We start from the raw sequence: 14,994 nt of genomic DNA, 5'->3' as shown, positions 1-14,994 counted from the left end.
GCATGAGCAATTGGCTGCACGTCTCTTATGGCATTCCAGAACAGAATAAGCTTAGATATGGTGTTAGCCGAAAGAGGAGGGGTGTGTGGTATTTTTGGGGATCAGTGTTGTACTCTGATTCCCAACAATACATCTCCTGACGGTCGCCTTACCAAGGCATTGGAGGGTCTGCGCACGCTAAGTAACAAAATGAAGGAGCACTCAGGTGTGGACACCAGTTGGTATTCTGACTGGTTAAACATCTTTAGGTAAATATAAAAGCCTGATTGCATCAGTACTGATTTCTATCGCTGTGTTTGCCGCTATTATGGTGTTATGCGGATGTTGCTGTATTCCATGTATCAGATCATTAACTGTTAAGACAATAGAACGCACGTTGGGGCCACTCCCTCCGGGGGGTCAGTACATGATGATCCCTCAAAAGGACCCCCAGGAGGCGGAGGTAGCGTGGCCCTCCGGGAGTCCAGGATGTGAGTATGGAAAGATGGCCTCGGGGACCTGAGGCCATAAGGAGGGAAGGAAATTTTCTACTGATTCTTATTCTTTTACTAATTGTTTGATGTGTTTTAGTTTTATGGCAAGTGATGTCGAGCTCGTGTGCAGCAATGAAATAAGGTGTTCAAGTGATGACCTCAGATGTCTGAGGTCATGAGAGGGATTAAAAGATAATGTAAATGGCAGTCAATTTAAAACTGAACAAAGGTTAGACTGCTCGGAGCCACTTTTGTGATCCTGGCATGGAAGTCCATTGTTTCAGAGGGGTCTCGTTCACACCTCCTGTGGTGCAGCTGTGATCTAATCTTCCTGCATTCCTCTCCTGAGTGTCTGGTCATTAGCATGGTCTAAACTTCAGTTACACTTAAAGGATTTCATACTTTTGACTATTAAAGGAATATAAGAGTTTGAGCTTAACATAGTTCATTAGATGTTGGTGCATCCAATGTATGAAAATGTGATATTGTAAAATGCTGAGAGTGTGACTGGTGGCGCGAAACTGGTTGCGGGGGTTGTGCATCAATGGAATGTTTTAGAAGCAGATGGTGCTGAGCGAGACGAGATGACTCCGGGACCAGTGGACGAAGGAGAGGCCATCGGGGGATAGCACAAGCAGGAGGAGTCGCCACGGGATTCGGCGGGAGGAGAAAGACCAATGAGAGCGAGCTAAAGTTAACTGCAATACACATAGCCAATAGAATCATGCCAGGATGCCTTTGTCTGTGCCATTTGCATGTTGTATAGTATGAATCAGTACTGGGCAACTCGGAGGTAGAACATATTCGCTGGTGGCATGAGAGGTGTAGAGTTGTATTGAGAGGGACTTGAGAACCAGGTGCCATGTAGAAATCTGTGTATTGGGAATAAATCCATTCGTGCGTGAAAATGCCGGCTTCCTGATACCTTTCTATTGCAGAACGAGCGCGCATATTGTTGGATGAGTGAGAGTTGGGTAAGGTCGCAAATTGGAGTCAGATTACTTATTTGAGTTTACATTGGGTTAAAGTTAAATTCTAACATTGATATAAAGATAAATTCCAACAATGGAGGTCGGGTCCCCGTTGAGGTCCATTACCTCAACGTTGTCGTTCATAACATTAAATCAGAGTATATTTATTGTTATGGTGGAGTTGCAGCCCTGTTGATGAAAAATAGTTTTAGTGATTTAGAAACCACTTTTACCAAAGACGGGAAATAACTAAGTACAATCCTGTATTTTTTTCCCAGCACTTTGTACTTGGCTGAGTATTACTTAACCTACTGCTTACTGCTTTCATGAAGGACTCCAGAAATCAGAGAATAATTACTGTTAGTAGGCTGAATTCAGATGATTTGGACAATTTTAAATTAAACAATGGCTCGAGATGATTACTTGTTGACTTGCATAGTTGTTGTTTAATATGAATTGATTAGTTAATCTTGACACCACAACTACTAATGGTCAGTCTGTTTTGAGATGCAGCAAACACACTCCTACAATTAATTTATGAATGCAGCCTTCATTTTTTAAACTGTTTCCATCTTCCCTGTATGCAACAATAACAATTATGTTACATAGTAATATACAGGGTGTCCATCACGTCATTTTAAAATGTTAAGAATTCATTATTTTGGGCAGTTTGCAGAGGTGGGCATTTTACTTAAGTTTGCCAGTCCGTCATTCATCATCTGTCAGCAGCCTGGGTACCTGTTTGTCATCCGACAATCCATTTTACAGGAGACGCCTGATGTTACATGCAACAGCAAACATGACAAGACATCGGGGAATCGTCTTCATGCACTTGGGGCCTCTAACGGTGCCTATGTAGAGGTGTATTAAATCAAGTATATGAGCACAAAAACAAAACTGACAACAAATGATTACAAGAAAACAAATCTGGCTATGGCTCAAGTGCCTTTGTAGAAATCTTAGATTTGTAAAATTATTTTATGGACACCCGGTGTTAGTAACAGTCATATATTCTCATATGCAAATGTGTTTAAAACAACAAAAGTACTAAGTAGAAACGGAAATCTAATTCAATTTCCATTTTATCAATAAATTTGAACAAATGATAAAACCAATCATCTCTGTGAAAAACAAACAAATACATTAGGATGGATACATTAAACTCATCTCTTTAAGTTATGAATTAATAAGTCTATATAAGGGTTGGGAACACCTGTTCTGGGTTGATATTAAAAAGGGCCTTAGTACGGGCACCACAGATATGTAGGGACCTTTTGAGTACCATTGACCGAGAGGCAATAATTTACTCACTGCAATTTCTGTAAATTGGGTCGTGCTGAGGGTCAACCCGAAATGATTCATCTTGGCCTTTAAGTGGGTGAAAATATATCCATTGCCAACCTCTAGATGTACCAAATTGGCCTCCCGCCAAATGCCTATCTTGACCTCCACATCGTTCTGCAATAGTTAGAAAAATGCATATTCAGGGTGTATAATTGAAATGCATAAAAAGGAAAACTATAAATGATGTACTTACTTTTTTTATGGTCACGTTGCGCATGGGCACAGGCGGGGCCCCACGTAGCCGCACCATGCGAATTGGACGTATCTAATGTGGACCAAATAGAAAAAAAGCTAAAAAAAACATTTGTATGTTTGCGCAAATGATGCGTGTGCGAACAGAACTGACAGAGGCTGACACAGAAGAACAAAACAGAAAGAAAACTGGGTTATATTGCAATGCTTAATGCAAGGGAACACATGTTTTTATATGCATCAATGTCATTCTGGTCGAGAATTAACAATTCACTCAAGCACGATTCGATTTGATATTGATCTTTTTTTTTTTTTTTTCTGCCATGTCTCTGTGCACTTGTGTGGTGCTGCAGCCATCCACAAACACAATATGCATTGATGTTTAGCGCAAGCGTGTAAATGTTTAGCGAGTTTTTAATGGAACCAGAAACTATAGAATATGCAGAGTTGCACTGCTACTTTGAAACTACTCATCCATCCATCCATTATCAGTACCGCTTGTCCTCACAAGGGTCACGGGGGCTGCTGGAGCCTATCCCAGCTATCATCGGGCAGTAGGTGGGGTACACCCTGAACTGGTTGCCAGCCAATCACACGGCACACATAGACAAACAACCATCATCCACGCACACACCCATTCCTCAGGGCAATTTAGACTGTTCAATCAACCTGCCATGCATGTTTTTGGAATGTGGGAGGAAACCGAAGTACCCGGAGCAAGGCCACATAGGTACAGGAGAACTTGCAAACTCCTCACAGGAAGGCCGGAATCGAACACACGACCTCTGCACGGTGAGGCCATTGTGCTAACCAGTTGTCCACCGTGACGCCCGTGAAACTACCCATGAGCCCCAACAGAAATCTGTGTGGCCCCACTTAAGTGATTTATGTGATATTCTAAAATATATTTAAAAAATATTTTCTCAGGCCCCTATCTGAACCAAGCAACCCCCTTTAGCCCCAGAAAAGAAAAAATATCTCCAAACTGTCCCTGGTTGGAAGGCAATGTTTATTCTGAGGGAATGTTAATATATTTTCCCCACATGTTACCTCTGGAGCGCCAATGTGTGTGTGTGTGTGTGTGGGTGTTCACAAGTGTATGCACATGCAAGTGTGCGTGCATGTGCGTGTGTATGTGTGAAATATACTTACGTCGGTTATGTGCCCATCCACGGTCACCATCTCCCCAGGAGCCATTTGTGCGACCTCCAGAGGAGATGATGAGGTTGAGACCGGGAATACCAACGCACGTGCCGCAGCCTCCATATCAGCATCGATGGTGACGACGGGGCCCACATATATTTTGGATTTGGGGCGGGTAAGCAGAAAAGAGTCTTGACCCGCCCCAAATCCAAAATGCGCAAAGACATAGCTGTTGCCCTCTGTGACGAGGGCCGCCAGTGTGTCAAAGAGACACACGGTGTAATTTTTTGCCCCGTCACAGAGGGCAACAGTGAAATTATTGTAGGCCCCATTAATGGCCAAGGTGCCATTTGGTGTCAGGGACCAATTTTTGGCCCGGACCTGGAGCTGCCAGGATGGCCGAGTGGTCTAAGGCGCCGCGTTCAGGACCCAGTCTCCCCAGGAGGCCTGGGTTCGAATCTCGAATTTCCCCATTGTGGGACTAATAAAGGGAATATTATTATTCTTGGCCACCACTTTTGCAATAAGGAGATTTGTCGTCATCCTGAAAGAGAAAGTTTTGAAACAATTCAAATCTATTATTTTATTTCTTATCGGTGGATATTTTGAGCGGTTTATATCGATATAAAATTGATTTCTGATGTTCTTTACATCCCTGGTAGTTAACCATGGAACTTTCAAATGATTTAATCATTAATCTCATATTTAGTTGTCATCAAAATATCGCACTTGACACACGTTCACATTTTTTCACTGTCTACATAGCAAAGACATCAAAGGTATTTTAAAAATTGACAAAGGTTAAGTCATACCACAACTGCTACAAAACTCCCCACAACAATGCAGAACTTATTGTATTTGTAATTGAATAAAATGTCAGCTGAGGCTGCTTGCAAAGATTTTAACCATCCACCAGGTGTGAGTGATGAACACACAGAATCAACAGGTCAGAAATGTGCAGCTGCTATTGCAGATAGTGGAGTTTACTAAAGTGGTTCAGCAACACTTACTGGCTTGCGGTTGGAGCTTACGTAGCTAATTAATAGAATTGTACCGATACCACTACTAGTATCAGTATCAATACGATACACCATTAAAACACTGGTATCGACAAATACGAACAAATAATGTGCCGATACCATTTGGCGATACTCTAATTGAAGTGTCTCACTCTCACAAACATGAAGAGAGATGGAATTTAGCTGTTTAATCAACATCCTCTCTGATTTTGAACCGCTTCCGAATACTGGGGCAAAGATGGTTATTGTATGCTTATTACATCACTTGTGTTGTTTTACATTTGACAAAGCCGTAGAATTTCAGTGTTTAATTTGACAAATGATGGATTGGTTGGTTCTAGATCATTTGCAAAGATGATATGTTGGTATGGCTCTTTTTTTCTTGTAGATAGGCTAAGCATTTGTTGTCTCTGTATTTCACCATATCTCCGCACAATAAGTAACGGAGGGCAGTAATAATGAACAGTATAATTTGCGATTCATTTTTTAGGAGATCCTTAGTTTTATAAAGCATACCAATAGTTGCACATATTATACACTTAACACTTTCTGTTGGCACTTCTCAGCATGGTTTTCATCAATAACAAGACCCAGAAATTGTAATTCATTTAACCTTTCTGTTTCAAGAGATTCAACAGTGATTTTGACTTATTGTTTAATTTGAGCTGGTGCCAAAGATTGTGAACTTAGATCTTATTTAAATTCAACAACAATTTATTGTTAACAACCGAGTTTTTTCAACAGATTTAATGTAAAAGACATTCCCCGAAACAAGGTGCCATGCATAAAAAATAAATAAATTATAAAAAAGTGATTCAAGATATGAACAACAAATTGTTAATATGCATGCCTTTTGCATCCTCACTGCAAATACAGTTTTGGAAGGTCGTACCATAATGGCGACACTGTTATTGACAGACCATGCACGAAGCCCAGATCTTTATTCATTTATCTATTTTTTTTTAAACACTATAAATTATTACTTAAACTTGTACGAGGCGGACCGCGAGGGCCTTTAACCGCGTGCAGTTGATAATTTTAGGAATTATGCTACTCGATCGCTCATAATGCCCAAAGTCTGTGCTCCGAGGTTCCGAACCACATGAGAGAAGCAATGCGCTCTCTGGGGATTTTTTTTTGTAAGTAACCCCTGCTCCAAGAGGAGGAAACACCGTACATTGCGTTCAACACTCCCCTCCCGCCCGACTGGGAAAGGAACGTGTGCATCTCATTCATTCTCCCACGGTGTCCAGGGAAGGGGGGGGGGGGGATTAGGGGGGCTAACAATGACTTAGGACGATTTAACACCCAAAACAAAAACAGAATAAAAACTTAAACTTGCGCAAATTAACAAAAGATCGCATGGAATATTAAAATAAGTGCTCATTCATTTTACGTGACTGTGTGTCGTGTTAGAGTTATCGATCCCCATGTGCGCACCTAGCTAGCAATATTTAATGAAGGATTAATGCTAAATTGAATATTGAATATTCAGAATTAGATAATCAACAAAGGCCATTTGTTGAGGCAAATGTGAAAGAAAGTGGATTTAATTTAAGATCTACGACTAAAATCTTTTTTTTTTTACTCTGACATATCAATTACAGTCAACATGTACAGCACAGCTAAGTTAACCAAATTGGCATATTCGGTTTTCTACCTGATAAAGGGACAATTACACACTAATAAGTACAGAATAATGAAGAAATAAATACATGTAATAATTGTATTATACGGGGAATAGGCTTAAACATACACTACAGTGTACAAAAGGTTGAAAATGTGGTTTCTGTATGTCTAAACCAATGTATCATCCTACCTCGTGGTCAGTCAACTGTAGAATGAAAAAATGGCCACCTACGTCACGGTTATCAGCCCTAACGCCCTCGACATTCCGACGACAATAAACCATGAATGAAATAATGGATTTTTTTTTTTTATGTTTACAAACTACAAATGGCACTTGACTGTTTTGTAATACTGGATATATATCGCTCCGACTAACACGACTTGAGAAGTGTGTGTCTTCGAAGAACAGGTGCACGCAACCCTCCCATGATTTAGCGATCCCTACCCTATATGTTATAAAGCAATCTGCAGCTCTTATTTGAACTGTTTCAACGTGTTCTCCCTGACGCACTTTGCGCACCGCATCCTTTTGGGCCATACTGAAAAACTTCAACGGCAAATTTGAACACTCCCCCAGTTTCCAAACCTAAGAGGTCACTCCCTTCCCCTCCTCTTCCCTCCCACCCCACCGTGAAACCGTGGGAAAATGAATGAGATTCACACATTCATTTTCCCACGGTGTCTCTTTTTGGAAGGGTGGTGACTAACAATCATTTAGGACGACTTATGACCAAAAATAAATAAAGGTGAGCAAATAAACTAAAGATCGCACGGAAAAGTGAATATTTAAATAAGTGTTCATTCATTATACGTGACTGTGTGACGTGTAAGGCTTATTGATCGCCATGTGCGCACCTAGCTAGCAACCCTTAATGAAGGATGAATGCTAAATTAAAAATTAATATTCACAATTAGATATTCAACAAAGGCCATTTGTTGATCCAAATGTGAAAGAATGTGAATGTAATTTCGACCTTACGACCCAAATCAAAATTTGTGACTCTGACATATCAATTACAGTCAACATGTACAGCACAGCTAAAGTTAACCAAATTGGCATATTCGGTTTTCTACCTGATTAAGAGACAATTAAATACTAATAATTACATACCAATAAATAGATATTGGTGTTTTACAGAGAACACTGCGGAATACAAAAAGTTAAAAAGGAGTTTTCTGAATGTCGAAACGAATAAATCATCCTACCTCTTGGTCAGTCAACTGTAGAATGAAAAATGGCCACCTACGTCACGGTGATCAGCCCAAACGCCCCCGACATACAGACGGCAAGAAACAATGAAATAATGGATTTTTTTTCAAGGTATAAATGACACATAACTATGTTTTGTAAGATATAGAACATATAATCTACTTTTTTATCAATTTGTTTTTGATGTGATGACATTTTAAATCAAATTATTTCTATGTTGCATAGGAAAAAAAGTTCAAGTTAAAATGAAGTGATAAGGAAAATGCAAAGCAGAAGTGCATATATCCAGGGGAGAAAATATGTTTGCTGAGTAAAAATCATTCTTAAACACGCAATGACCCATCTTTTGTCGAAACTGCAACTTTTTTTGCATACACACACCATGTCCTGTTGGATTTATTTCATATAATAGCATGAAACACACATTAATAAATTAATCAGAGCAGACTCCAGACTTGATGTGGGCGGCTGTCTGCCTTGACCAGTATTTATAATGTCCAACTGCTCAAAGAGCCCCCCCCCCAAAAAAAAGAATTACTTTTGAAAAAAAAAACACCACATCAAGGTATAACACACAATACAAAATCATCTAACGTTTTGCAACTTCAATCATCTATTAATGATAAATTATTAATGATAAACAAGAATACAGAGAGAAAAAAATGCACAAAAAATTAAATAGCATTACCCACAAAAATGTATTTCAACAATAGGTTGAATCAAAGTCAGTTGAAGCCAAACTACTGTGGTTTACTTTCTTTCCGCATGATGGGAGGTGCTCCTGCATTTATTGTCATTATTATTTTCGGATGTTGCCAGTCAAACTTCATGATACCTATGTGACAGCATGTCACAAAAATGGTCAGAAATATGTATTTGATACATTTTGAGGATTAACTTCAGGGCTGTGGTTAGTGGAGGTCAGGTAACAAGATGGTTGTCAATGAGGTTTTTCTTTTTTTTTTGTTATGCACCGGTGCAAGAACATATTTCAGGCAGGACAGGATGGTGACCTGTGTCAGGAACAGGTTGACGCTGATAGCGTTGATTCTTGTCAAAGGTTGTGTTCTCCTTCCCAGGGCAATGTGTGCAGTAATGAGGAACACAATGAAGTGGTCTGACCTTAGTATCCAGTATGTGTGATGTTGCTTTTTTGATTCAACCTTTTTGTCGGATTACTCTGACAGAACAATACAAGTCATTGATCATAAATACATGAGTACAAAGCTCAATGGTGGAAAAAACTTTTGAGTTAGGCACCGTATAGGGAAGGCAGAAAAGAAAAAAAATCACGTTTTTATCCACTGATGTTATTTTCACACGATAGCGAGTGGCAAAAAGGACAGTCCCCTAAGATTAAATAAATAAAAAAATGGGTGGATTTTCTGGCTCATCAAGATTCCACAAATGCAATATTGATCACAATATAGTTTTTAGATTATTGGGGAGCAACATATTGTTAAGAATTTTTTTTTACATGACTTCCCCGATAATAATATTTAAAGACAATGGAAAATGTCTTTTCATTTTGGCAGATGAGAAAAGTATCGGCCCAAAGCATAACATGAGTGTTTCCACTGTACAATAACTGCCATCTTTCATTGTGAAGCACGCATTCATATGCTGGCAGCATTCACTCATAACCACAACAAACGTGAATGGCAAACTGGAATATATATATAAAGTCTAAAACGTTTACCAATAAATTTCTGCAGAAGGGTTGCATATGTATGTTTGGGGTTAGGGTCTTTTCTTTTTAAATCCATATGAGAAAAACATTTAGAATTAGAAAAAATAACAAATGAATGTACCACTGGCGGTACACATGTTCAACATTTGTGATGGTTGGGAAATTGTTTCAAAACACAGTCAGAATTGTGATCAATAAATAACTGCTTTTTTAAAAATGAAACCCGTTGAACTTTGTTTGCCTAGCAGTTAGGTTGAAATTATTTTCTAAGGTGAGGAACAGTGAGCAGAGAGGAAAAGTACATCATTAGAATGCCTCAGTTGAGTTATCATGCAGTGGAAAGACAGAATTTCATCATGATCAAAATGATGAAAAACGAGAATTAATAAACAAACAGATGTATGAAAGCAAATGCAAACAAATAATAAAAAAAGAATCTCTAAGGTCAAACAATTTTGGTCAAAACTTTCAAACCACAGCCGAAGAAGAGAACACAAACTGCTGTGATTGGTCTGTGATGTGATCCACAGCTTTCTGCCGTCATCAACCAGAGTGGGGAATTTTATCTCACAAAAGAATTTGAAGTTAACATCATTTCACCTCAATGACAGTAAAGAATGTAAAGATGTTACCTAAAACATTGCCTATTGCACTGACAATGGTTTGATCCTGGAGCAGATCAATAAACCGAAGCAATCATCTGTAGTCTGAAAGCAGTAAGTGCTTCTTGTTAAGGTACATCTGGGTACTTTCCGAACTGTGTTTGGCTGTTTTGCAAAACTGAAACATGAGTATAATGTTCAGCAAGTCACATTGTTATGGCCTCTCTTTGGATTAGGGCTAGGTTAACCCTTAACCCTAACTCCATCTCTATCTCTATCCCTAGGGGCTGCCAGGATGGCCGAGTGGTCTAAGGCGCCGCGTTCCGGACCCAGTCTCCCCAGGAGGCCTGGGTTCGAATCTCGAGGCTGCCAGGATGGCCGAGTGGTCTAAGGCGCCGCGTTCAGGACCCAGTCTCCCCAGGAGGCCTGGGTTCGAATCTCGAATTTCCCCATTGTGGGACTAATAAAGGCATTATATCCCTAACGCTAAGGTATTATTCCTCCAGAGAATAGGGAGACGATGGAGAGATGGCTTCAGAAAATTAGAACGGCTCATCTGAATCCATCGCCGAGGCTCAGGTTTTTGAACCACTATGTCCTTCCTCCGATCATTTACCGGGAGCTGGTTAATGTTATGTCATGGTTGCGTAGCTACACATCCAGGTTGTTGAACCACTATGTCCTTCCTCAGATCATTTATTTGTTGTGTGCTTCCTCAAGCCATCTGCCTGTCTGGCCAAGCCCCGTATCCCCACCTCCTGCCCTTGAAGACCGGACCCCGTCGACCACTCCACCGCCTGGCCCTGCTGAACTCCGGATCCACTGCCTTCACTTGCTTCCCCCAAAATAAACCCCTTCTCATATTCCGATTGCTCTTGGGTCCTTTTCTCACCATTACAGTTCCACCCAACCGTTACACCAAGTTTAGTAAACTTCAGCACTCATCTGCAGTCTGAAAGCAGTATTAGTGCTGTACATTTATTGTGTAAGGACTTGTTAAATAATACTTTGTCAAAATATGACTAGGGACATTATTTTTAAGAGGCTGACAATATGTTATTTGGTACCAAGAACATTTCATCTGCAGCAACAATTCACAAAATCACAAAAGTATGAAATAGGACTTCATCGCATGTCTTATCTTGAGAAAATACTGCAATGTCAGGGAATGGAGTGCAACAAATGTTTTATTTATTTTTTTCTTTTCTTATCTTGAATTTATCTTTTTAAACATTATGCACTGTCGGAGCAACTTACACTCTTTTTTTGTCGCTATGTGAGCAGGGCATGAAAATCCTGACTGGTGCCTTTCTTTGACGAGTCTTTCATTCCAGCAATGACAACACCAAAAAAACCACGCCGTTGGAGTTGAACAAAAAAAGGCTTCGCTTTAATTCCAGTTAAAAACAAATGATGTCAAAACAAGGTCGATCGCAGAAAAGTCGTTGCTCCATGCCCAACGTGTCTTCCTCATCAACACCAATGTATATGAAAAATCAGCCATGGACATTTCTTCAAAGTCTTTGTTTTTGTTTTAAATTGTATTTGTCAGGCAAGACAGAAGTCCACACTTCAACAGATTCCTGTGTTTTGCCCTCGAGGTGTGAGAGTGGAAAACCTAGGGTTAGGTTTACCCGAACCCAAAGAAAAACATCGGTTCCATTTCAGGCCATCACAATATGACTTGTAGAACATTTTACAAATGTTTCAATATTGCAAAAACAGCCAAACACAGTACACAAAGAAATATCTGAACAAGAAGTTCTTACTGCTTTCAGACTGCTTAAGTTTACTAAACTTGGTGAGTAATTGTTGATCTTTTGCTTTTTTTAAGTGACGAAATTAAAATGAAAAACTTCTAATCACTGTTGTCTGCAAAATGACCAGAACTACTCAACATGAAGCAATTACTGCTTTCAGAACAGGAGAAAGTGGTTAGGTTTGATTACATTTGGAGACAAACTGGCATATTGTGCTATGTTGAAGCCAAGAAATCGCATTGAAAAAGTTTGACTTGGTGTGGTCCAGAAGTACCCCAATTCAGAGGACTTATGGCTTTCTGAGCACAAGTGAGTGTTTAGGTTATGAAGGATTGTAATATGTCGTGGTAGCAGAATGCCAATTAATTACAGGTTCATATGTCATGTTGTTTTTGGTTTAGTATTTAGTTTCATGTTTTTCCTTGTGTTTGGTGTGTGTCTCTTGTTAAACCTGATTGTGTCCAGCTGTGCTTGTCGCCCCATTCCCTTGTGTGAAGCAATCAGCTCCCTCCAACCCTTTGTGTCTTGTCCAGGTGTTCCTTGTTGTCTCGTTACTTTGTTTGTATATAGTTCCTTGTTTGCTTTCAGTTCTCTTTGGTTCAGTGTCCCAGTTAGTTGTCCTGCCTTTCGCGCCTTGTCGAAATAAGACTAGTCTTTGTGTTTTTTTGATCCCTGTTGTTTTGTATGTTTGATATTTTAGTTTTTTCCCCATGTTGTGTGCTTTGTTTTCTTTACCTTTAATTTCCATGAAGTTACTCCTGCCTCACTTCACTGTATCTGGGTCCTCCTCTCACTCAACCTCCATACCAAGACCCTGACATTATGTTTGTCACTGCATTTATTAAACAAAATACATTTACCAAATGAAACTAGTAGTAGTTTGCACAGTGAAGACATGTGATTGTGTTTACTATTCTCATACGCTACATTTATGACTTATTTAAATGTGTTGAACTTGTGTAGGTCATGAAAATTCGACATTCCCACTTGCAACACACATTAAACTAGAGAATGCAATTTCTGGAGAAATCGCGTGTGAAGGCTCCGGAGTTGAAGCCATCTGGGTGGAAGCATGTGGAATGAAATTGAATGATTTTTGAATCATAGATGTCAGGGTTCGGCGAGGAGGAGGTGGACCCAGAGGTGCAAGGAAGCAGGGAAAAGGGTAAACTAAAGGGAATTTATTAAATTAATCAAATGAGGACAAACAACATGGCGTGGACAAACAAACGTGGCAGGGTGCAAAATGACTAAGACGAACTAAACGTGACTAAACAGAACAAAAGCCGAGGAACAAGACAGTGACAAAAACCAGGGACATGAGAGGGAGCGAGAGCAAGAACATGGCCGTGAAGGAGATCAGGGAGCGGTCGTGACAGTCCAAACGGAGTAGCAGGAGAAACAATGTTCCGACGCTGAGCTGTCGGGCTGAGGTGTTGAAATAGTCCAGTCATTAAGTGAGCAGATGGGGATCAGGTGTGTTGATGATAACGGGGAACAGGTGCGTGGCTGGTGAGGACGAGTGCTGAGGGGAGGCGCTATCACAGCTGACCAAAACAATAACAGAAAACACATGGCGGGAAGGAGGGGAGAAAACAACAACGCAAACAATAACAAAACCCACGTGCATACAGAAACAATAACAAAGGCCTGTCCTGCTCGACGCGGATCATGACAGTACCCCCCTCTCAAGGGACGGATTCCAGACGTCCCAAAAAAGGACCAAAAAGAAAGAAAAACCATGTCCAGGAACGAGGGTGGGCGGAAGGGGTCGGGAGGTGGGTCAACAACCCGTGATCGGGCCGGTCTGGCGGATTCCCGGGAGGCCAGACCAGCGAGTCTTTTCGTGGCCTTTCAGGGGGCCGTGAGGGTGGCCAGGCCAGTGCGTCCCATTGGCGCCATTCAGGCGGACGTCCGGAACGACCCGAACGCCACATGGAGTCCGCTGATGGGGCTGGGACGAGAAGCGGCGGTGGGACCCCGGGATCAGCAGAGGCAGGAGCTTGGAGGGGTGACGAACCAGATGCAGCCGGGACCGGGACGCGGAGCGGCGGCGAGTCGTCGAGCCCCGCCGAGTCAGGAACGTGGGGCGGCGGCTGGTCGTCGAACCCCGCCGAGTGAAGAACGTGGGGCGGCGGCTGGTAGTCGAACCCCGCCGAGTCAGGGACGTGGAGCGGCGGCTGGTCGTCGAGCCCCGCCGAGACGGGAACGTGGAGCGGCGGCTGGTCGTCGAGTGTCGCCGACACAGGAACGTGGAGCGGCGGCTGGTCGTCGAATCCCGCCGAGACAGGAACGTGGAGCGGAGGCTGGTCCTCGAGCCCCGCCGAGACAGGAACGTGGACTTGAGGCGGACGCACGACGTGCACCGCCAGGACATGGACTTGGGGCGGACGCGGAACGTGCTCCGCCGCAACATGGACTTGGGGCGGGCGCAGGACGTGCACCGCCGGGACCTGGACTTGGGGCGAACGCACGACGTGCACCGCCGGAACATAGACTTGGGGCGGACGCCGGACGGGCTCCGCTGAAACGTGAGCTTGGGACGGATGCACAATGTGCTCCGCCTGAACGTGAACTTGGTACGGACGCACGACGTGCTCCGCCGGAACGTGAACTTGGGACGGACGCACAACGTGCTCCGCCGGAACGTGAACTTGGGACGGACGCACGACGTGCTCCGCCTGAACGAGGACTTGGGGCGGACGCAGGGTCTGCTCCGCCCGAACGTGGACTTTGGGCGGACGCAGGGTCTGCTCCGCCAGAACGTGGACTTGGAGCGGACGCGGGACATGCGCCGCCGGAACAGGGACTTGAAGCGCCGGAACGGGGCTCAGCAGCTGGCGAGGAGCCGGAACGGGACTCAGCAGCTGGCGGGGAGCCGGGACGGGGCTCAGCAGCTGGCGGGGAGCCGGGACGGGGCTCAGCAGCTGGCGGGGAGCCGGGACGGGGCTCAGCAGCTGG

Source organism: Idiotropiscis lumnitzeri, chromosome 16 (genome assembly GCF_059441095.1).
Source record: "Idiotropiscis lumnitzeri isolate Australia: NSW breed Sydney's pygmy pipehorse chromosome 16, RoL_Ilum_1.0, whole genome shotgun sequence".
NCBI classification, from domain to species: Eukaryota; Metazoa; Chordata; class Actinopteri; order Syngnathiformes; family Syngnathidae; genus Idiotropiscis; species Idiotropiscis lumnitzeri.
Note: the sequence above shows the minus strand (reverse complement) of the source record.